Raw genomic sequence first — 23,699 nt, 5'->3', positions numbered from 1 at the left:
GAAATTGGCTGTGATTTGCTGCTTCATTTAAACAGGGATGGTGTATGAAAGTGGTATAGAGGTACATGTTATGAGCTTTTTTACATTATGTGAATAGATCTAAAGTCTCCATAAACAACAATGAAAGAATTTTCATAGTTTATGAGTAAACAGATTCGATGCCTTCAGACCATACATTACTCAAGAGAGAAAGTAGAACACCGTAAGTTATTATAACCCAAGGCAATATTGCCTTAAGGTGGTATGAATTTTGATTTCAAAAGTCAGTAGTGTCTTTTCCATATAAATTTAAAGCCATCAAAAATTTCACTGAACTTACTAAATACACAATTAGTTTCTTGTTACAGATAATTTCTATTGATTCAAATCTGGTTAGTCAGCATGGATTAATCAAAATCGTCAGGGATTGATATCTGGGTGGCTCAAGGGATCAGTTCCTGGGCTACAAGCCTTTCACCCCCACGTCACTGTTTCTAATACTTAGAGGAGTTTTGAGAGGCCTGTTTGACAGTTGGTGTAAAACAAACCAGTACTTTGAACTAAGTCCTTCACATAGACTCATTGTCTCTTACGTTCAAAGACACTATCATGCTTGTCTGAGGGTATATGTAAGGTGAAAAATTATTGCATTATCAGCAGTGCTAGTTATTATTCATAGATATGTTAATATTTATAGTCTCCTATGGTAAACAACAATGGTTGCTATCTTCAAGGCCTGCTGTATCCAGTTATTGAATATTTACCTCTGTATGACGTTTTCCTGCAAATGAAACCAGCTGATCCCTGATCGGTTGCCTCAAACTATTATATATTCTTTCCTTTGGAGAAATGTTTCTTTTCTAAAGATTGTATGTGTGAATTTCCTTCCTTTGTTTGCTTTGCAGGTCTTTTCTAAAGTGCAGGTTAGGGGCTTCCCTGGTGGTGCAGTGGTTAAGAATCTGTCTGCCAATGCAGGGGACACAGGTTCGAGCCCCGGTCTGGGAAGATCCCACATGCCGTGGAGCAACTAAGCCCGTGCGCCACAACTACTGAGCCTGCGCTCTAGAGCCTGCGAGCCACAACTACTGAGCCTGTATGCCACAACTAGTGAAGCCCACGGACCTAGAGCCCGTGCTCCACAGCAAGAGAAGCCACCGCAATGAGAAGCCCGCGCACTGCAACGAAGACCAAACACAGCCCAAACTACAAAAAACAAGTAAGTAAATTTATTAAAATAAATAAAGTGCAGGTTATAATGTTCTTATCTTTTCTCATTAAATAAAAACTCCAGGTCCAGGTCCTCCAGACAGATGGCTTCTCTGAAGAAATATTGTTCCTAGCGGTTCTTGGTTTAGATGATTATCCTTCACTCGCTCAGTCATTAGGAGGCTTTTAATCTCAACCTGGGCATCCATAGTGATCTGCTGGGTAGTGCATAGGCCCTGATCTTTGGCTACTTGAGCTCATCACACTAGGCCAAAGATCTGAAGGTGCTCTTTCCTTCAGACCTCAATGTGGCTGAAGCTCCTAATAGCCTTTTTTATTCAAGGTGAGTTAGGTAACCTTGTTTTCTAGATCTTTCTAGCTGTAGTACCATAGATTTTGTTGCCAGGGGCCAAACACCCTGTTTCTTTCCTGGCTTGCTTGAAAAATTAATAGAGTTTTATTACAAAGATATTAGCCATTCTTACTTAGAAGAGAAAGAAAGAACCCTGGTTACTCATGACAAAAGAAAAGAGATTTTAGCTATCCTGGATTATTTATGAAGTTTTGTTGCTTTTCCTTACTAAGGTATTTTCAATTTCTGGCTTTCCTATGACACTATACATCGAGGAAGCTAAACATAGTGACTGGTACCTATACTGACTGCTGTACTGTGAATTCAAGTTCATGGTTTTTAATAATATAAAGAATAGGAAGTATCTAGTGCTTTCTGAAGTATTCTCAGAGGGAGCTCATGGTAACCTTTGGATGTTGTGGAGGAAACAGCATGGTTCTCTACTCCTGGGCCATGTATATACAATGAAGCCAGCTTGGTAGAATGTCTCAATAATAGAGATCATGTGTTGGAGGGGGTCAAGGGAATTACCAGTTATCCATGTGTCTATGGCTACTTAATTTCAAGTCTCATTGCTGTGGAATTGGAAGTGAATATGTAGGAGGTTCTAATTAAACCAAGCGATGAAGCTTCAGGGATTCTAGATGTCAGGGAGGTAGCCAATTCCAGATTGCTGACAAAAATTGCTCCAAATTGATCTGAGTCCTCCTGGCTCATAGAGCTGTAGGTGTGGAAGGAAGAAGGAAGATCCTCTGATTTCAAGGAAATGAATGGAGTTGACCTAGTTAAGTGTTTTTCCTTCCTAGTGTAGGGAAGGGGAAGCAGACAGTTACTTTCATAAAACTTCTCAATTGAGGATGGAACTATTGTGGATTCTCCCTTAGAGAGTCTACTGTTCTCCTGGAGATAGGCTGTCAATAAGTTTAGTAAAAGCATTGCATTCCTTGGGCTTTATTTTCTTCCCAGTCTTCCCATAATACCTTATATACATTTCAATTACAACATCAAACTGAGCTACAACTGTTTACCTGGTTTTCCTTCTCAATGGATAATGAAGACAGTAACTGTATGTTATTCATCTTTATATCCTCAGATCAAGGATAGACTGGCACATTACCTGTACTCAACAAATGTATGACAAGGGAGTGAATAGGAGAAACCAGAGAGAAACACTGGGTCTTCCACACTTTTTTTTTTAATTAATTAATTTATTTATTGGCTGCGTTGGGTCTTCGTTGCTGTGCGTGGGCTTTCTTTAGTTGTGGCGAGTGGGGGCTCCTGTTTGTTGCGGTGTGTGGGCTTCTCATTGCGGTCTTGTTGCCGAGCATGGGCTCTAGGTGTGTGGGCTTCAGCAGTTGTGGCGCACGGGCTTAGTCACTCTGTGGCATGTGGGATCTTCCCGGACCAGGGCTCGAACCCGTGTCCCCTGCATTAGCAGGGGGATTCTTTTTTTTTTTTTTAAACATCTTTATTGGGGTATAATTGCTTTACAATGGTGTGTTAGTTTCTGCTTTACAACAAAGTGAATCAGCTATACATATACATATGTTCCCAAGCAGGGGGATTCTTAACCACTGTGCCACCAGGGAAGCCCCACACTTCTTTTTAACCCTACTCTTCCCTTTTGGTGATGATGCCTTAGACATTGAACCATTCCACATTAACATAGTATAGTTGGTAAGCATGTGTATGCCATGTGCTTAAGTTGAATTGCAATTCTGACACTTCTTAGCTACGTGATTTTGAGCAAGACTTAAATGTCTTAAATGTCTGTAGAATCAGAATAATACTTATTTCATAGGGATGTTGTGCAGATTAAATAAGTTAATGTATAGGGTCTAGCACATAGAAATTACTCTGATTACCATCACCATCAAAGAGAGACTATGGCCAGTTTGTTATTGTTGAGTCTAGATGAGAGAGAAAACATCTGTAGTAGCAGGTAAGAGGGCCAGAATTATTGTTGTGGACAAGACTAAAGGATCTATTAACCCATCGTTATTGTGCATCCTCTGTATGATTTGATTTACCAGGTGGAAGTACGAGACTTCCTTATTCTAATTTCCTTTAGAGAAATAAATATGATTATTTAGTCAAGGGGATCCCTTTTATCTTCCAGGTGGCCAAGAGGTATCTGTTTGTGTCTGTGTGTGTGAGAGGGAGGGTAGGTATGGGTGTGGGTGGCTGATTTGAGCTGTTTCAATATCCAGCAATCGTGGAGGCAGAGAGAGAATGGAGTGTGGGAGTGCAAAAGTATGGAATGCCAACATTCTAACCAAGCCAGAGAATGCTCCAAGATTCCTAGGTGGGGCCTAGAAATTCAAGGGAAAGGAGGCACCTTATGGACAGAAAGTTCTGGAAGAAGTCTGGCACTAGAAGGGAAGACCTATTAGAGGAATGGAGGAACATTGGAGAAGAGAAAACACCTTAGCCTAGTACCTTTTGTACATAGCAGCAGAATAGTATAGTATGCTAGAAAGTAGTAGTACTGAGTGACTGTAAAATCAATATAAAATTTAAAAAAAATTCTGGAAAGACATGACAATCTCTTGAGTCTATATTGCTCTGGAGAAATGTAGTCATTTCATATTTAGATTTCTTTCAGTTAGCATCTTTTACTTAACCTTAAGTCTCTCTATATTTTTTTCCTTACTTTATTTGCACTCACAACTCTGCTAAAATAAATTGGTACCTGGAACTATATAGGTGTTGTTTGTCTTTCACCATGGCCAGTTCTAAATAAGCAACAAATGAAAAAAAACCCCCTATATACCCAGACCTTGATTTGATCTTGAAGATGTACAATATGCTAAACTAGGGAAAATCTTGGGAATAATCAGCACAATACATTTTTCTCTCCATTATAATCAGTTTTTCAGCCTCTATGTCAATAAAACTTTTTCTCCTTTTTCACAATGGTTTACAACTTAAATAATTTAATACAACAGTTGTTATATTTTTATTGCAACCTTATAAAACTGGAACCATAAATCTTTTCTATGCAATATATTACCAAAAAGTGACACTGGAGAAGGGGAACTGATGATTACTAAAACTGTAATTCAATCTTCAGGTTTTCAAGATGTCATAAAAATGGCTTCTGCTTTACTTGCGTATGGCAGATACTATCAGGATGCCCCAAATGAACTCTCTCTGGGTGTTCATTCTCTCCTTTGGCATTATTTTATATACAATAAAAATAAAAATGGGACTTCACAATGCAAGTGCAACTGTGATCCAAGCCCAGTAGTTCTTTTGTCAAATGGGATTTTCTTTTATGAGTTTCATTTTGGAATTAATTTTGATATCAATGCCTGTCAGGCTGTGGAAATTGAGCTGAACCAAGTGAGTCTATTCCTATTTGAGCTGACATGTAGGAAATGGTAATTAGAAAAAATGCAGAGAGTCTGCACTGTGCTATAGAAAATTAAACCCATCACGCCACATATTGTCAATCTGGTTAAAAGTATAGGTGTGATAAATAGAAACATTCTATAAATGCCTAATCTTTCATATATTTAAAAATTTACCACTTTCACCCTGCCATATTAGTTGTCAGGAAATAATTTTCTAGTTCTAATTGCTGCTATGATCTAAAAGGTCTGTAAATTAATAACAGATTTCTGTAGTGTTTACTATCAATGTTCCACAAAACTTAGGACTCTAGCATGGAAGGAAATGTATTCCTTTTAGAAAAAGATGACGGTTAGTTACTTGTACATTCTTGCCAGTTGTTGTCATTCAACAACTGAGAGTTGAATGAGAGTACGTCTGCTCTTTCTTCAGTGTAAGACCAAGAAACATCAAATTCTCCAAAGCTCTTAATATGTCCAACATTCAGTTAATTTACAGACTATGGTGTGAATGAAATTGATGAACTTTTGCCTGTTAAAAATGATACTTTGCCTCTGCATTAAGGCACTACAGCAATACTTTAAGAAATTCTTTTGAAATCACAGGATGAGAATAAATTAAGTGGAAGAATTGAACTTTCATAGTATGGCTGCTGAGGGATCAACACATACAGTTGAAAAGTGAAATTTCCATTGATTCCCCAGCCTGAGAGAGTGCAGGCAGCACCGTGTGAGTTTCTGCATTTTGTCTCTCAGTGAATGCAATGCTGACCCATTCCATGAGGGGTGAAAGGTCACAGACACTATGTGAGTGGTGTTTCATTTTCACCACAACTGAGGCTGCTAGTCATGTAACATTAGGGTGAGTTACGGTGATTATAGCAGGCTGAACATGGGGAGATTAAACAATAACAACAGCACAACCACAGCTGTGTTGGTAGTGATGAAAAGATGGTGCTTTCATGGCCCCATGCCAATGGGTTTGATTGGGATTCTGGAAACCTCTGGTGAAAGACACCTTACCCTCTCCAGGCTAGCTTTTTCCTAAACCACCTCTATAATAAGCAGAGTCACAATAACCCATTTTTAACAGTTTTTAGGAATGGAAAGGGTTCAAAACATTCTCTTCCACAATGCTGAGGTCTCATTAGTCTACAGAGTAAACATGCATTCCAGAGTCACTGCTTTCTAGCAAGTTTTCACTTTTTACAGCTGTTAGCTTCTGCACCCTACATGGATTATTTTTTTCTTAAAAAAATTTTTTTTGGAGTATAGTTGATTTACAATGTTGTGTATCCACTTAAAATTTTTTTTAATTTAATTTTCTGTTGGCATATAATTGATTTACAATGTTGTATTCTTTTTTTGAGGTTTTAAAAAAATTTTTTTATTGGGGTATAGTTTACTTACAATGCTGTATTAGTTGCAGGTGTACAGCAAAGTGAATCTGTTATACATATACATATATCCACTCTTCTTTAGATTCTTTTCCCATATAGGTCATTACAGAGTACTGAGTAGAGTTCCCTGTGCTACACAGTAGGTCCTTATTAGTTATCTATTTTATATATAGTAGTGTGTATATGTCAGTCCCAATCTCCAGATTTATCCCTCCCACCCCCTTTCCCCCCAGGTAACCATAAGTTTGTTTTCTACATCTGTGACTCTATTTCTGTTTTATGAATTAGTTCATTTGTGCCATTTTTTTAGATTCCACATGTAAGTGATATCATATGATATTTGTCTTTCTCTGTCTGACTTACTTCACTCAGTATGACAGTCTCTAGGTCCATCCATGTTGCTGCAAATGGCATTATTTCATTCTTTTTTATGGCTGAGTAATGTTCCATTGTATATATGTACCACATCTTTATCCATTCCTCTGTCGATGGACATTTAGGTTGCTTCCATGTCCTGGCTATTGTAAATAGTGCTGCAATGAACATTGGGTGCACCCTACATGGATTTTTAATTTTTGTGGTCTCATTTTTCTCTTCTTCATATGTATCCCCTGTACTGGATTCCATTTTCCCTAGGAAATTTTGAGGAATAATAAAGAAGAGGCTATTCCTGGGTGTTTTTAAATTTAAGAAAAATTGCTTGCATGTTTTAACATTTAAAAAGTCTTTGCATGTTTTAAAATTTAAAAAGTCTAACACTGGATATAGAATGAAGTAAAGAGCAGCTAACTTCTGTAGTTTGTCCCTGATGCTTGGATAGTCTGCTTTTCACATACTAGGGCAGAAAAAGCTCAATAGTGTGTCCATTTCCACCAGGTTGAAATGCTCTGCATTACGGGTTGATTTCTTGAACCAAGAGAAGCAGAGATATCTAGAAGCCAGGAATTGGGAAATTGAGTCACCATCAGTTCTAAAGTTTACCTTTAGGGTTGACTTTTGATTTTAGGGAACACTTATTAACTTAGTTCTTCAAATATACAAATGAAGATGTAGTTTGTTTTTAAAAATTATGTATATGTATATATCTATGTAGGCTTCAACCATATTTATAAACTAAAGGTAGCACACTGAATTTTACCAGGAAGTGCAAAAGTAGTCCTGGTTGACAAAGTACATGAAGTGGTACAGGTATTCTGTGCAAATAGTGTTATAAAGCAATAGTCTCATATGTTCCAACTAAGGCATCTGGATCGTTTTTAAAGATTTTTTTTCTTCTTAAAATATGATGTAATGATCCAATATGGAGGAAATGAAGGTGGCAAAATCTACAACAAAATCTGAATCGTGAAGAAAAAGTTCAAAACTCTTTGGCACAGTTCAATAGAGGCAGCATCAAGTGCTTTTTAAAATACTATGTTGTCAAGCCCAGCTGCTACGAAGTTGGAATGATTCCAAAGTACAGCCTAGGTGTACAAGATTTATCTTGTATAGTAGTAGCCCACCTATTCTGGCTGGTTTGATGTTAGCTTGTTGAAGTAGTTCTGGGTTAAAAAGTGCTGGAGCAGAAAGTTCATGTTAAACTTGCAGCTGATATGAAAATATTTATATTGTAAAGTATAAATATTAGGCAAATGCCTAATTAAATGCATAGGTCTTTGATTCCTGATCCACAAGAGATAATGATAATACTAACCATAACCATAATAATAACCGAAACTAACATTATTTACTATATGTAGGCATTGTATTATGTGCATTGCATCCACTGTCTCATTTATTCCTCACAACATTGAGAGGTTGTCTTTTGTTATTACCTCTATTTTACAGTTGAATAAATTGAGGCTTACAGAAGTTAAATACCCAGGCTTTCTGAACTGGGTGAAAATTTGGGCTCTACCGAATTTCAGAAACATTCTGGGATAACAAATTGAATTATCCTGCTGTTCTGTGATTATTGGCTCTTAGCAGTGCCACAACTTTAGGAATCAATATAGTGTATGAATTCTATAAATATGCCTCTTAATAAGTTAATAAAACAGAGATATTCTCATTGCCTCCCCATCAAAGTTTCAGGGAAAAAATGAGAATATTAGATGCAGTAGGATAGAAAAGATGTGCTCCATTTGCTCTGCAATGATAATCTTTTACAAAAGAGGATTTTTATTAATTCTTTGCCTTCTGGGGATATTATAATTTTCTAGAATATAGGAACTGCCTTAAGCACAGTAATTTGCTGAGCTAGACTGAATCTCAAACTGTTTCAAATGAGCTGATAAACAACTGCATAATTAGCCATTATTAGATCAAGTCTGTATGTTACTGATATCCAGATGAACAAACCAATGGATAGGCAAATTGTAGATATAGTTTTAAAAACTAATAGCCTGTGGTATATTTTTACATGCTTTGTAACTTGTCCTTTAAAGAATTAAAAACCACATTTGCCTCTTTTTAGAAAAAGAAATTTAGATTATTCTATCAAATAAATCCTTAGAGACTTAATCATTAAACACGTACTTCCACGTATGAATAATGAAGGATTTGTGTGTTGAATGCAGCTCATGCTTTAAAAATGAATAGGTGGTGGGATTTTTCTTTTCAATTAAAACTTGCCTCAAATCTATTGCTTGCATGGGTAATGCTCTTTCATCCCCCTTTTGAGTTCTGGTTCAATTTCAGAGTACAAAATACATTTGGCCCTGATTATGAAAATAACAGGTTTTGCATGCTCAAACCAGAAAAGGAAAATACAGTTTTTATGATTAAACACACACACCTTATTCACATGGCTAACATCCAGTCCAAAATGTATCCATGTTACAGTTAAGCCTCTCTTTCCTCTCATTTTTCATTTTTCGAGAACTTGAAACTGGATCATAAAATGTTGCTCTGGGCTGGAATTCGTCATGCAGGGTTACAGCCTAGGAGTAAGTAAGGCTTTTTTTTTTTTTTTTTTTTTTTCCCCAATATTAAAATCAGCTCAGCAGTTTTGAGGCTCAAATAAAGAGAAAATGCAGAAAGCAAAACTTTCTAAGCTGGTTTAATTAGACATAATTGTAGTTTATGTTGTGAACTCAGGGGACACAAAGCAAAACAGATAAATGTGTTAAATCACCTTTGAACAGAAAGAACTGCAGCAGCAACTCTCCTGAAGACCTCTAAAACTAGAGAGTTGCTATTTTGTCTTAAATGGTTTAGGTGTCTTCCTGTTTGGAGGGCAGAACAGAATTTCTTGAGGTTCTTTGCAGATCAATGATTCTGTGATTATTTCTATCAGTATTTCATATGCCAGTAATAAACGGTAAGCTGCCAGTTTGAAACTGCAACAGGCATAAGGCCATGTGTGAGCCTAGTTGGAGAATGGATTTGTTGTTAAATTTAAAAAAAGCATTTTGACCTTTGAGGATTTTAACAGCCTCCAAAATTTCTATGCCTTTCTTATGCTTCCTGTTATCAGTGATCCTCAATTTTATGCCAACAAATAGCCTTAGGTAAAATTTTATTGTTGTTGGGTTCAAGTTCTGTTCTTATTACAATGATTATTTATCCATAGTCTGATATATATATATAAAATATATATATCATATATATATATTTTAGTTTCAGCCTTGGATCCCTATTAATGTTCTTATATTTACATTTATTCAACTAGTCCTTTCATTTTGTAAATTGGCATGTATTTTATTTGTGTATTTACATGGTTCTAGAAATAGAACATTTATATCCTTAAAGTCATAAGGCCACCTGAACTACAAAACCAGTGAGGAGTGCCACTTTCTCTTTCTAAAGGTGTGTCAGCTGAACTCAAGTCACAATGAGAAAATAAGACTTTTGGTTCATAAAGTATCAGCATAATTGCTTTGGTGTTTTCAAAGGCAGGCATTAGAAAAGTTTTCGACTATTTTAGAATGTTCTGACTTTGTCAGGAACATTTTGCTATTGAGTATTTGATAGGAAATCTTGTCTGTATATTTTATAACTTTTTGTACTTAACTCATAAAAATGACATGAGTAGTCTCCTAAGTCCGAGATACCTCATCAGGATTTTATTAATGAGCCTTTTAAAGACACTCTCTCCCTAAAAAGGAAATTATATTTTGTTCAGAATAAATGGAGCTACACACTTATAGATCTGAGTTGATTTAAGGCTCTAAAGCAAAGAAAATTAAGCAGATTTCAAATTTGGAGTAATATACTATCACAGCCCCAGAATAAGAATATTACATCTAATTTGATTATACTATCACAACATGTAATGCTACACATATTTCCAGGGTGAAGTAAATATTATTCCAGAAATCTGGTTCATTACTGGGCTGCAGTGTAATGCATAACTAAAACAGGTTAGGGAAAAAGTTTCACTAAAATTTATTTTAATTCCTTGCTTTTCCTGCATATTTCATCACTGACATTATTGTATTAGAACAAACCACAGTATTGCTATTAATGAGAGACACAAAACAGCCTGTCTGACATTGGAGTCCTATACAGACTTTGAGGTCAAAAACTATTTTTTGCAAATGTATTAACTTTAATGGATATTGAATACTTGAGCTAGGCTTTTGATCTGAAAGGATTCTGAAAAGCCTTTATGATGGGTAATATGTGTATTGTTACATTAAAACACTCAGGAAACCAACTGAAAATATTGGGTTGGCCAAAAAATTTGTTCGGGTTTTTCCGTAACATCTTATGGAAAAACCCAAACAAACTTTTTGGCCAACCCAAATACAACTGACAGTGCTATAATCAAAGAAGGAGAAAAGATCCCTAACCATTTAAGTAATTTATTTCCTTAAAAATGTGGACAGAAAACATTGCAAAATAAACTCTCAAAAGTTAACAGACCACGATCATAACTGTCATTTATTTCTGACTTGTATGAGGAAATAAGTAAAAATTACATGCAAAAGAAAATGTGAACCTAAACTCTGATGAGCAAGTTTCACAGTAGATAATTTTCCAACTTTTGGGTTTCTGCCATCAAAATAGAGTTAATTAGAATCAGAGGCCATGAATCATCAAGAAAAATCAATGGACAGCTTCCAGAGAGAGACAGAGAAGAACACATACGGCTATAGACATCTGGTCTAGAAACAATGGAATGTGTGCAAGATGTTTGCACCAGCAAATAAGGGCTATTAAAGGGTGGATGTGATTTTTGTTTTAATTAGTTTACTAAAATCAGTAGTAGGGATAATTATTATTTAAATTTAAGCTTTGCTACCATTATACTAACTTCATTAGTTCTATTAAAATATTTCTGTTGAAGCATGGAGGTTCCTCAAAAAATTAAACATACAATTACCATTGATCCAGCAATTCCACTTCTGGGTATACACACTAAAGAATGGAAAGCAGAGACTCAAACAGCTATTTGTACACCAATGTTCATTGCAGCATTATGCACAATAACCAAAGGTGAAAACAACTCAAATATTCATCAGTGGATGAATGAATAAACAGAATGTGATATATACATACAATTAAATATTATTTAGCCTTGAAAAGGAATGAAATTCTGATACATGCCACGGTATGAATGAAACTTGAAGATATTATGCTAAGTGAAATAAGCCACACACAAAAGGAGAGAAATTGTATAATTTCACTTATAAGAGGTACCTAGAATGGTTAAATTCAGAGAGACAGAAGGTAGGGTAGTGGTTACCAGGGAGCTGGAGGGAGGGAGGAATGGGGAATTATTGTTTAATGAAATCAGAATTTCAGTTTGGGTTGATGAAAAAGTTTTGAAGATGGATAGTGGTGATGATTGCCCAGCAATAGGAAAGCACTTAATGCCACTGAACTGTACATTTAAAAATGGTAAAATGGTAAATTTTATTTTACCAAAATAAAAAATAAGAAAAAAATATTCACTAACAACAAAAGATCAGATAGAGAAATTAAAGAAACAATCCCATTTGCCATCACATCAAAAAGAATAAAATACTTAGGAATAAACCTACCTAAGGAGGCAAAAGACCTGTAGTCTGAAAACTATAAGAGGCTGATGAAAGAAATCGAAGATGACACAAACAGATGGAAAGATGTACCATGTTCTTGGACTGGAAGAATCAATACTGTCAAAGTGACTATACAACCCAAGGCAATCTACAGATTCAGTGCAATCCCTGTCAAATTACCAATGGCATTTTTCACAGAACTAGAACAAAAAATTTCAAATTGATATGGAAACACAGAAGACCCCAAATAGCTAAAGCAATCCTGAGAAAGAGAAATGGAGCTGGAGGAATTGGGGTCCCTGACTTCAGACTATACTACAAAGCTACAGTCATCAAAACAGTATGATACTGGCCAAAGACAGATTTATAGATCAATGGAACAGGATAGAAAGTCCACAAATAAACCCATGCACTTATGGTCACTTAATTTATGACAATGGAGGCAAGAATATACAATGTAGGAAAGACAGTCTCTTCAATAAGTGGTGCTGGGAAAACTGGACAGCTACATGAAAAAGAATGAAACTAGAACATTCTCTAACACCATACACAAAAATAAAATGGGTTAAAGACCTAAATGTAAGACTGGATACTATAAACTCTTAGAGGAAAACATAGGCAGAACACTCTGACATAAATCTCAGCAATATCTTTTTTTGATTCATCTCCTAGAGTAATAAAAATAAAAACAAATAAAGAAATGGGACCTAATTAAACTCAAAAGCTTTTGCACAGCAAAGGAAACCATAAACAAAATGAAAAGACAACCCACAGAATGGGAGAAAATGTTTGCAAATGATGTGACCGACAGGGGTTAATCTCCAAAATTTAAACAGCTCATGCAGCTCAACATAAAAGAAACAAGCACGCAACCAAAAAATGGGCAGAAGATCTAAATAGACATTTCTCCAAAGAAGACATACAGATCTTCTGTATGAATTGTCTATTTAGATCTTCCAAGAGGCACATGAAAAGATACTCAGCATTGCTAATTATTAGGGAAATGCAAATCAAAACTACAATGAGATATCACCTCACACCAGTCAGAATGGCCATCATCAAAAAGTCTATAAACAATAAATGCTGGAGAGGATGTGGAGAAAAGGGAACACTCCTACACTGTTGGTGGGAATGTAAATTGGTACAGCCACTGGAAAACAGTATTCAGGTTCCTTAAAAAACTAAAAATAGAGCCACCACATGATCCAGCAATCCCACTCCTGGGCATATATCTGGAGAAAACCATAGTTCGAAGGATACATGCACCTCAATGTTCATTGCAGCACCGTTTCCAATAGCCAAGACATGGAAGCAACCTAAATGTCCATCAACAGATGAATGGATAAAGAAGATGTGGTACATATATACAATGGAGTATTACTCAGCCATTAACAAGAATGAAATAATGCCATTTGCAGCAACATGGATGGACCTGGAGATTATCATACTAAGTGAAGTAAGACAGAGAAAGATATCATACGATATCACTAATATGCAGAATATAAAAATAAGTATACAAATGAACTTATTTACAAATCAGAAGCAGACTCACAGACTTGGAAAACAAACTTATAGTTGCCAAAGGGGAAAGGTGTGGGGGAGGCATAAATTGGGAGTTTGGGGTTGGCATATACACACTACTATATTTAAAATAGACAACCAACAAAGACCCACTGTTTAGCACAGGGAACTCTGCTCAATATTCTGTAATAACCTAAATGGGAAAAGAATTTGAAAAAGAATACATTTATATGTATAACTGAATCACTTTGCTGTACACCTGAAACTAACAGAACATTGTTAATCAACTATACTCCAATATAAAATAAAAATTTTTTAATTCACATTGAATAACAAAAATTATGTCATATTCAAGCATCTTACACAGTGCGGTAGACCCCTGACATTTACAAAGATATTTGGGGACCTTTGTGAATTCCCAATTTTATATATTATAGGAATGTTTGTTCTGACTTTATTCTGACTTCTGACTTTCTCCCTAGTTACTTTTGCATTGATAGTTCTTTCTGGTACATAGCCTCCTAACACCGAGGAAACAAATTCAACTTTCATTGACCTTTCTTCCCCATGGTATGCAACTATTGCATTGGTTGGGAGATGAAATGGTTTCTCCCTAAAATAATTTTCTTTTGTTCTTTGTAGAAGGTTTTGTGAATTCTTTCATATTACACATCTGATCCAGAAACATTATTTCCCCAAATTACTTTGCTTCCTTTTTATTTCTGTCAACAGCCTTAGCAGTTAGTTTTCTTTTTTGAGTCATTTTCTTCATAAATCTTCATGACAGTTACTGTTGAAAATAAGTAAAAAACAGAGCTGAACAGTAATGAGGTGCTAGATGGTGAGATGAATACTGGACAATCAGGTAGGTCCATTCACTGGTTAAGTGATGCATCTTAAAAGTATCTGTGGGATGAGGGGAAGATGGCGGAAGAGTAAGATGCGGAGATCACCTTCCTCCCCACAGGTACACCAGAAATACATCTACATGTGGAACAACTCCTACAGAACACCTACTGAACGCTGGCAGAAGACCTCAGACCTCCCAAAAGGCAAGAAACTCCCCACGTACCTGGGTAGGGCAAAAGAAAAAAAGAATAAACAGAGACAAAAGAATAGGGATGGGACCTGCACCAGTGGGAGGGAGCTGTGAAGGAGGAAAGGTTTCCACAAACTAGGAAGCCCCTTCGCCGGAGACTGCGGGTGGCGGAGGGGGGAGAGCTTCGCAGCCGCGGAGGAGAGCACAGCAACGGGTGCGGATGGCAAAGTGGCGAGATTCCCGCACAGAGGATCGGTGCCGACCGGCACTCACCAGCCCGAGAGGCTTGTCTGCTCACCCGCCGGGGTGGGCGAGGCTGCGAGCTGAGGCTCGGGCTTTGGTCGGAGTGCAGGGAGAGGACTGGAGTTGGCGGTGTGAACACAGCCTGAAGGGGTTAGAGCACCACGGCTAGCCGGGAGGGAGTCCGGGGAAAAGTCTGGACCTGCTGAAGAGGCAAGAGACTTTTTCTTCCCTCTTTGTTTCCTGGTGCGCGAGGAGAGGGGATTAAGAGCGCTGCTTAAAGGAACTCCAGAGATTGAGGTGAGCCGCAGCTAAAACGCGGACCCCAGAGACGGGCATGAGACGCTAAGGCTGCTGCTGCCGCCACCAAGAAGCCTGTGTGTGAGCACAGGTCACTATCCACACTCCCCTTCCGGGGAGCCTGTGCAGCCCACCACTGCCAGGGTCCCGGGATCCAGGGACAACTTCCCCAGGAGAATGCATGGTGAGCCTCAGGCTGGTGCAACGTCATGCTGGCCTCTGCCGCCGCAGGCTCGCCCCACACTCCGTGCCCCTCCCTCCCCCCGGCCTGAATGAGCCAGAGCCCCCGAGTCAGCTGTTCCTTTAACCCCGTCCTGTCTGAGCGAGAAACAGACACCCTCTGGCGACCTACATGCAGAGGCAGGGCCAAATCCAAAGCCGAGCCCCTGGGAGGTGTGAGAACAAAGAAGAGAAAGCGAAGTCTCTCCCAGCAGCCTGAGAAGCAGCGGATTAAAGATCCACAATCAACTTGATGTACCTGCATCTGTGGAATACATGAATAGACAACGAATCATCCCAAATTGAGGGGGTGAACTTCGAGAGCAAGATTTATGATTTTTTCCCCTTTTCCTCTTTTTGTGAGTGTGTATGTTTATGCTTCTGTGTGAGATTTTGTCTGTACAGCTTTGCTTCCACCTTTTGTCCTAAGGTTCTATCCGTCCGTTTTCTTTTTTAATTTTTTTCTTTAAAACTATTTTAAATTTAATAACTATTATATTTTATTTTACTTTATCTTCTTTCTTTCTTACTTCCTTCCCTCCCGCCTTCCTTCCTTCTACCATCTCTCCCTCCCTCCCTCCTTTCTTTCTTTCCTACTTTCATTCTTTTCTTCTTTCTTTCTTTCTTCCTTCCTTCTTTACTTCCTCCCTTCCTATCTTTCTTTCTTTCTTCCTACTTCTACTAATTCTTTCTCTCTACTTTTTCTCCCTTTTGTCCTAAGCCGTGTGGATGAAAGGCTCTTGGTGCTGCAGCCAGAAGTCAGTGCTGTGCCTCTGAGGTGGGAGAGCCAACTTCAGGACACTGGTCCACAAGAGACCTCGCAGCTCCACGTAATATCAAATGGTGAAAATCTCCCAGAGATCTCCATCTCAACACCAGCACCTAGCTTCACTCAACGACCAGCAAGCTACAGTGCTGGACATCCTATGCCAAACAACTAGCAAGACAGGAACACAACCACACCCATTAGCAGAGAGGCTGCCTAAAATCATAATAAGTCCGCAGAAACCCCAAAACACATCACCAGACGTGGACCTGCCCACCAGAGAGACATCCACCAGAACACAGGCACTAGTGCCCTCTACCAGGAAGCCTACACAACCCACTGAACTAAACTCAGCCACTGGAGACAGACACCAAAAACAACAGGAACTACGAACCTGCAGCCTGCAAAAAGGAGACCCCAAACACAGTAAGATAAGCAAAATGAGAAGACAGAAAAACACATTGCAGATGAAGGAGCAAGATAAAAACCCACCAGACCTAACAAATGAAGAGGAAATAGGCAGTCTACTTGAAAAAGAATTCAGAATAATGATGGTAAAGATGATCCAAAATCTTGGAAATAGAATAGACAAAATGCAAGAAACATTTAACAAGGACCTAGAAGAACGAAAGATGAAACAAGCAATGATGAACAACGCAATAAATGAAATGAAAAATACTCTAGATGGGATCAGTAGCAGAATAACTGAGGCAGAAGAACGGATAAGTGACCTGGAAGATAAAATAGTGGAAATAACTGCTGCAGAGCAGAATTAAAAAAAAAGAATGAAAAGAACTGAGGACAGTCTCAGAGACCTCTGGGACAACATTAAAAGCACCAACATTCGAATTATAGGGGTTCCAGAAGAAGAAGAGAAAAAGAAAGGGACTGAGAAAATATTTGAAGAGATTATAGTTGAAAACTTCCCTAATATGGGAAAGGAAATAGTTAATCAAACCCAGGAAACACAGAGAGTCCCATACAGGATAAATCCAAGAAGAAATACGCCAAGACACATATTAATCAAACTGTCAAAAATTAAATACAAAGAAAGCATATTAAAAGCAGCAAGGGAAAAATAACAAATAACACACGAGGGAATCCCCATAAGGTTAACAGCTGATCTTTCAGCAGAAACTCTGCAAGCCAGAAGGGAGTGGCAGGACATATGTAAACTGATGAAGGAGAAAAACCTGCAACCAAGATTACTCTGCCCAGCAAGGATCTCATTCAGATTTGATGGAGAAATTAAAACCTTTACAGACAAGCAAAAGCTGAGAGAGTTCAGCGCCACCAAACCAGCTTTACAACAAATGCTAAAGGAACTTCTCTAGGCAAGAAATACAAGAGAAGGAAAAGACCTACAATAACGAACCCAAAACAATTTAGAAAATGGGAACAGGAAGATACATATCGATAATTACCTTAAATGTAAATGAACGAAATGCTCCCACCAAAAGACACAGATTGGCTGAATGGATACAAAAACAAGACCCATATATATGCTGTCTACAAGAGACCCACTTCAGACCTAGGGACACATACAGACTGAAAGTAAGGGGATGGAAAAAGAAAGTTGGAGTAGCAATTCTCATATCCGACAAAATAGACTTTAAAGACTATTAGAAGAGACAAAGGACACTACATAATGATCAAGGGATCGATCCAAGAAGAAGACATAACAATTGTAAATATATATGCACCCAACATAGGAGCACCTCAATACGTAAAGCAAATACTAAGAGCCATAAAAGGGGAAATCCACAGTCACACATTCATAGTAGGGGACTTTAACACCCCACTTCCACAAATGCACAGATCACCCAAAATGAAAATAAATAAGGAAACACAAGCTTTAAATGATATATTAAACAAGATTGACTTAATTGATATTGATAGGACATTCCATCCAAAAACAACAGAATACACATTTTTCTCAAGTGCTCGTGGAACATTCTCCAGCATAGATTATATCTTGGGTCACAAATCAAGCCTTGGTAAATTTAAGAAAATTGAAATTGTATCAAGTATCTTTTCTGACCACAACGCTAAGAAACTAGATATCAATTACAGGAAAAGATCTGTAAAAAATACAAACACATGGAGGCTAAACAATACACTACTTAATAACGAAGTGATTACTGAAGAAATCAAAGAGGAAATTAGAAAATATCTAGAAACAAATGACAATGGAGACACGACGACCCAAAACCTATGGGATGCAGCAAAAGCAGTTCTAAGAGAGAAGTTTATAGCAATACAAGCCCACCTTAAGAAACAGGAAACATCTCGAATAAACAACCTAACCTTGCACCTAGTGCAATTAGAGAAAGAAGAACAAAAAAACCCCCAAAGTTAGCAGAAGTAAAGAAATCATAAAAATGAGATCAGAAATAAATGAAAAAGAAATGAAGGAAACGATAGCAAAGATCAATAAAACTAAAAGCTGGTTCTTTGATAAGATAATAGATAAACCATTAGCCAGACTCATCAAGAAAAACAGGGAGAAGACTCAAATCAATAGAATTAGAAATGAAAAAGGAGAAGTAACAACTGACACTGCAGAAATACAAAAGATCATGAGAGATTACTACAATCAACTCTATGCCAATAAAATGGACAACCTGGAAGAAACGGACAAATTCTTAGAAATGCACAACCTGCCAAGACTGAATCAGGAAGAAATAGAAAATATGAACAGACCAATCACAAGCACTGAAATTGAAACTGTGATTTAAAATCTTCCAACAAACAAAAGCCCAGGACCAGATGGCTTCTCAGGCGAATTCTATCAAACATTTAGAGAAGAGCTAACACCTATCTTTCTCAAACTCTTCCACAACACAGCAGAGGGAGGAACACTCCCAAATTCATTCTATGAGGCCACCATCACCTTGATACCAAAACCAGACAAGGATGTCACAAAGAAGGAAAAGTACAGGCCAATATCACTGATGAATATAGTTGCAAAACTCCTCAACAAAATACCAGCCAACAGAATCCAACAGCACCTTAAAAGGATCATACACCATGATCAAGTGGGGTTTATTCCAGGAATGCAAGGATTCTTCAATATACGCAAATCAATCAATGTGATACACCATAATAGCAAACTGAAGGAGAAAAACCATATGATCATCTCAATAGATGCAGAGAAAGCTTTTGACAAAATTCAACACCCATTTATGATAAAAACCCTGCAGAAAGTAGGCATAGAGGGAACTTTCCTCAACATAGTAAAGGCCATATATGACAAACCCACAGCCAACATCATCCTCAATGGTGAAAAACTGAAAGCATTTCCACAAAGATCAGGAACAAGACAAGGTTGCCCACTCTCACCACTCTTATTCAACATAATTGTGGAAGTTTAAGCCACAGCAATCAGAGAAGAAAAGGAAATAAAAGGAATCCAAATCAGAAAAGAAGAAGTCAAGTTGTCACTGTTTGCAGATGACATGATACTATACATAGAGAATCCTAAAGATGCTACCAGAAAACTACTAGAGCTAATCAATGAATTCGGTAAAGTTGCAGGATACAAAATTAATGCACAGAAATCTATGGCATTCCTAAACACTAATGATGAAAAATCTGAAAGTGCAATTAAGAAAACACTCCTATTTACCATTGCAACAAAAAGAATAAAATATCTAGGAATAAACCTACCTCAGGAGACAAAAGACCTGTATGCAGAAAATTATAAGACACTGATGAAAGAAATTAAAGATGATACAAATAGATGGAGAGATATACCATGTTCTTGGATTGGAAGAATCAACACTGTGAAAATGACTCTACTACCCAAAGCAATCTACAGATTCAATGCAATCCCTCTCAAACTACCACTGGCATTTTTCACAGAACTAGAACAAAAAATTTCACAATTTGTATGGAAATACAAAAGACCCCGAATAGCCAAAGCAATCTTGAGAACGAAAAACAGAGCTGGAGGAATCAGGCTCCCTGACTTCAGACTATACTACAAAGCTACAGTAATCAAGACAGTATGGTACTGGCACAAAAACAGATAGCTAGATCAATGGAACAGGATAGAAAGCCCAGAGATAAACCCACACACATATGGTCACCTTATCTTTGATAAAGGAGGCAGGAATGTACAGTAGAGAAAGGACTGCCTCTTCAATAAGTGGTGCTGGGAAAACTGGACAGGCACATGTAAAAGTATGAGATTAGATCACTCCCTAACACCATACACAAAAATTAGCTCCTAATGGATTAAAGACCTAACTTTACGGCCAGAAACTATCAAAATGACATAAACTATCATTTTGATAGTTTATGTCATAGGCAGAACACTCTATGACATAAATCACAGCAAGATCCTTTTTGACCCACCTCCTAGAAAAATGGAAATAAAATAATGGAATAAAATAAAATAATGGAATAAAATAAAATAATGGAATAAAAATGGAAATAAAATGGAAACAAAAATAAACAAATGGGACCTAATGAAACTTAAAAGCTTTAGCACAGCAAAGGAAACCATAAACAAGACCAAAAGACAACCCTCAGAATGGGAGAAAATATTTGCGAATGAAGCAACTGACAAAGGATTAATTTCCAAAATTTACAAGCAGCTCATGCAGCTCAATAACAAAGAAACAGACAACCCAATCCAAAAATGGGCAGAAGACCTAAATAGACATTTCTCCAAAGAAGATATACAGACTGCCAACAAACACATGAAAGAATGCTCAACATCATTAATCATTAGAGAAATGCAAATCAAAACTACAATGAGATATCATCTCACACCAGTCAGAATGGCCATCATCAAAAAATCTAGAAACAATAAATGCTGGAGATTTTGTGGAGAAAAGGGAACACTCTTGCACTGCTGGTGGGAATGTGAATTGGTACAGCCACTATGGAGAACAGTATGGAGGTTCCTTAAAAAACTACAAATAGAACTACCATATGACCCAGCAATCCCACTACTGGGCATATACCCTGAGAAAACCATAATTCAAAAAGAGTCATGTACCAAAATATTCATTGCAGCTCTATTTACAGTAGCCCGGAGATGGAAACAACCTAAGTGTCCATCATCGGATGAATGGATAAAGAAGATGTGGCACATATATACAATGGAATATTACTCAGCCATAAAAAGAAACGAAATTGAGCTATTTGTAATGAGGTGGATAGACCTAGAGTCTGTCATACAGAGTGAAGTGAGTCAGAAAGAGAAAGACAAATACCATATGCTAACACATATATATGGAATTTAAGGAAAAAAAATGTCATGAAGAACGTAGGGGTAAGACAGGAATAAAGACACAGACCTACTGGAGAACGGTCTTGAGGATATGGGGAGGGGGAAGGGTGAGCTGTGACAAAGTGAGAGAGAGGCATGGACATATATATACTGCCAAACGTAAGGTAGATAGCGAGTGGGAAGCAGCCACATAGCACAGGGAGATCAGCTCGGTGCTTTGTGACTGCCTGGAGGGGTGGGATGGGGAGGGTGGGAGACGCAAGGGGGAAGAGATATGGGAACATATGTATATGTATAACTGATTCACTTTGTTATAAAGCAGAAACTAACACACCATTGTAAAGCAATTATACCCCAATAAAGATGTTTAAAAAAAAAAAAGTATCTGTGATTCCAGTCCTTGCATCAAAAAAACTAGAAATCATTTCTAAAATGGGTTCATATTTGCAAAGTCCTAACAACAATGTCTCCTGTGTAGTAAACATTATATAATTTTTAAATTAGAAAAATACAGATTATAGGTCTTTGACATGTCAAAATCAACATATAAAGATAATTCGAGTTGAAAAATACCAAAGCTCAGTCTATTGCAGGACAGGCAAGGGGGAGCCACATCACTGAGAGCAGGTTAGAAGGTCTTCTTGACCAGAAATTCAAGCGCTAGAGGTAGTACAAAAGGAGGAAGTACAACACAAAGGGCAAGACAGGTCAGGTTTCTGATTGACCCATGAGGTAGATTAACTTTTCCTATGATTAATATCTTTCAGGTTCCATGGTACCCATACTGAGAAACCTGGTTTCAAACAAGTCTGGTTGAGTTAGTTGTATAATATTCTAGGGGGTGTTGCTAGATTCATTCAGTAGATGCCTTAAGCATATGTACATGCTTGAAATTCAGTGGATTTCTTATAACAGAGGTTATCTGAGAACAGTAAAAATCATTAACATTCACTCTATGATTTCTGAGGATCTATGCATTTTTTCAATAAAAGTAATGATAGGGTAACAGTGGAAAGTTGGTCTGTAGATGCTCTAAAAACCATATGAGGGGTTATTTTTAGAAGCTTTCCAAGGAGTTTCTGAAACCAGTTCTATCTTTTGACAGGTTCTTATAATTAAGAAGTTCCCTGGTAAGATAAGCCATGAAATCTTAGGAAGAGTAGAATCTACTAAGTGGACAAAAAGTATTTAATTATAATTGTAACAGTGTTGTGAAGGTTTAGTGCTCTTTCCCTAAGCTGGAGTGCCACACATAAACGTCTGGTGTTTTGTCCTGTATTGTACAGTAATTTTTGTTGTGTGTTGACATTCCCTGGCTTCACTTCAGCTCCCTGCGCTAGTAGTGCCTGTCTAGAGTAGATATTCGGTAAATACTAGCTGAATGAATAGGCAACAAATGAATAGACTGGCAAGAAAGATGGTGCCAATTTCCTAATCTTTACTCAACTCTAAATAGTAGGAGCTGACCTCTTTGTTCCTCTCAGACTGGCACCAAAAAAACTGTATTCTTTGGTTTTTTTCTGGGTAGTATGACCTTTTCAGAGAAGGAGGTCTCCACAATTAGACAAGCCACAAAATATAAACTGATTTAAACTGGAGATTTAGGGAAAAAGACCACCAAGAGTTGAAAAGGTTAAATACTTTATCAGGAAAGGTAAGCTATGTCTTATAGAAGAAAGCCTTCCATGGAAACAGAAAAGGAATATTCTGTCTTGCCAGCTTTTAATTCTTGGGAGGATAAATTAAAAAAATATATTATCCTTAGGAAAATAATGAGTACAACTATAGAAATGAAATCATCTTCATTTTATTAATTTACTTTAAAAATTTTAAGAGGGCTTCCCTGGTGGTGCAGTGGTTGAGAGTCTGCCTGCCGATGCAGGGGACACGGGTTCGTGCCCCGGTCCGGGAAGATCCCACATGCTGCAGAGCGGCTGGGCTCGTGAGCCATGGCCGCTGAGCCTGCGCGTCCGGAGCCTGTGCTCCGCAACGGGAGAGGCCACAACAGTGAGAGGCCCGCGTACCGCAAAAAAAAAAAAAAAAAAAAAACAAATTTTAAGAGAGTGAATTAAGACATTATTTTCCCATTAAAGAATGTTTCCGTTTTAAGCTTGGA

The 23,699-nt window shown here is 37.6% G+C and overlaps 1 protein-coding gene and 1 long non-coding RNA gene across 3 annotated transcripts in view; one reads left to right on the top strand and one right to left on the bottom strand.

Moving 5' to 3' along the window:
• The window catches only part of LOC116749261, a 105,074-nt gene extending 104,114 nt beyond the window's left edge, over positions 1–960 (top strand). Inside the window, exon 3 of the long non-coding RNA XR_004348552.1 lies at positions 885–960. This is a non-coding gene — a long non-coding RNA (uncharacterized LOC116749261). The remainder of the gene's footprint in view (positions 1–884) is intronic.
• The window catches only part of DPH6 (diphthamine biosynthesis 6), a 465,669-nt gene that overhangs the window by 15,170 nt on the left and 426,800 nt on the right, over positions 1–23,699 (bottom strand). The gene's annotated exons all lie outside the window — the stretch shown is intronic.

The sequence above is a fragment of the Phocoena sinus genome, chromosome 2 (genome assembly GCF_008692025.1).
Source record: "Phocoena sinus isolate mPhoSin1 chromosome 2, mPhoSin1.pri, whole genome shotgun sequence".
In the NCBI taxonomy this organism is placed as follows: domain Eukaryota; kingdom Metazoa; phylum Chordata; class Mammalia; order Artiodactyla; family Phocoenidae; genus Phocoena; species Phocoena sinus.
Note: the sequence above shows the minus strand (reverse complement) of the source record. Positions and strands in the feature narration are given on the sequence as shown.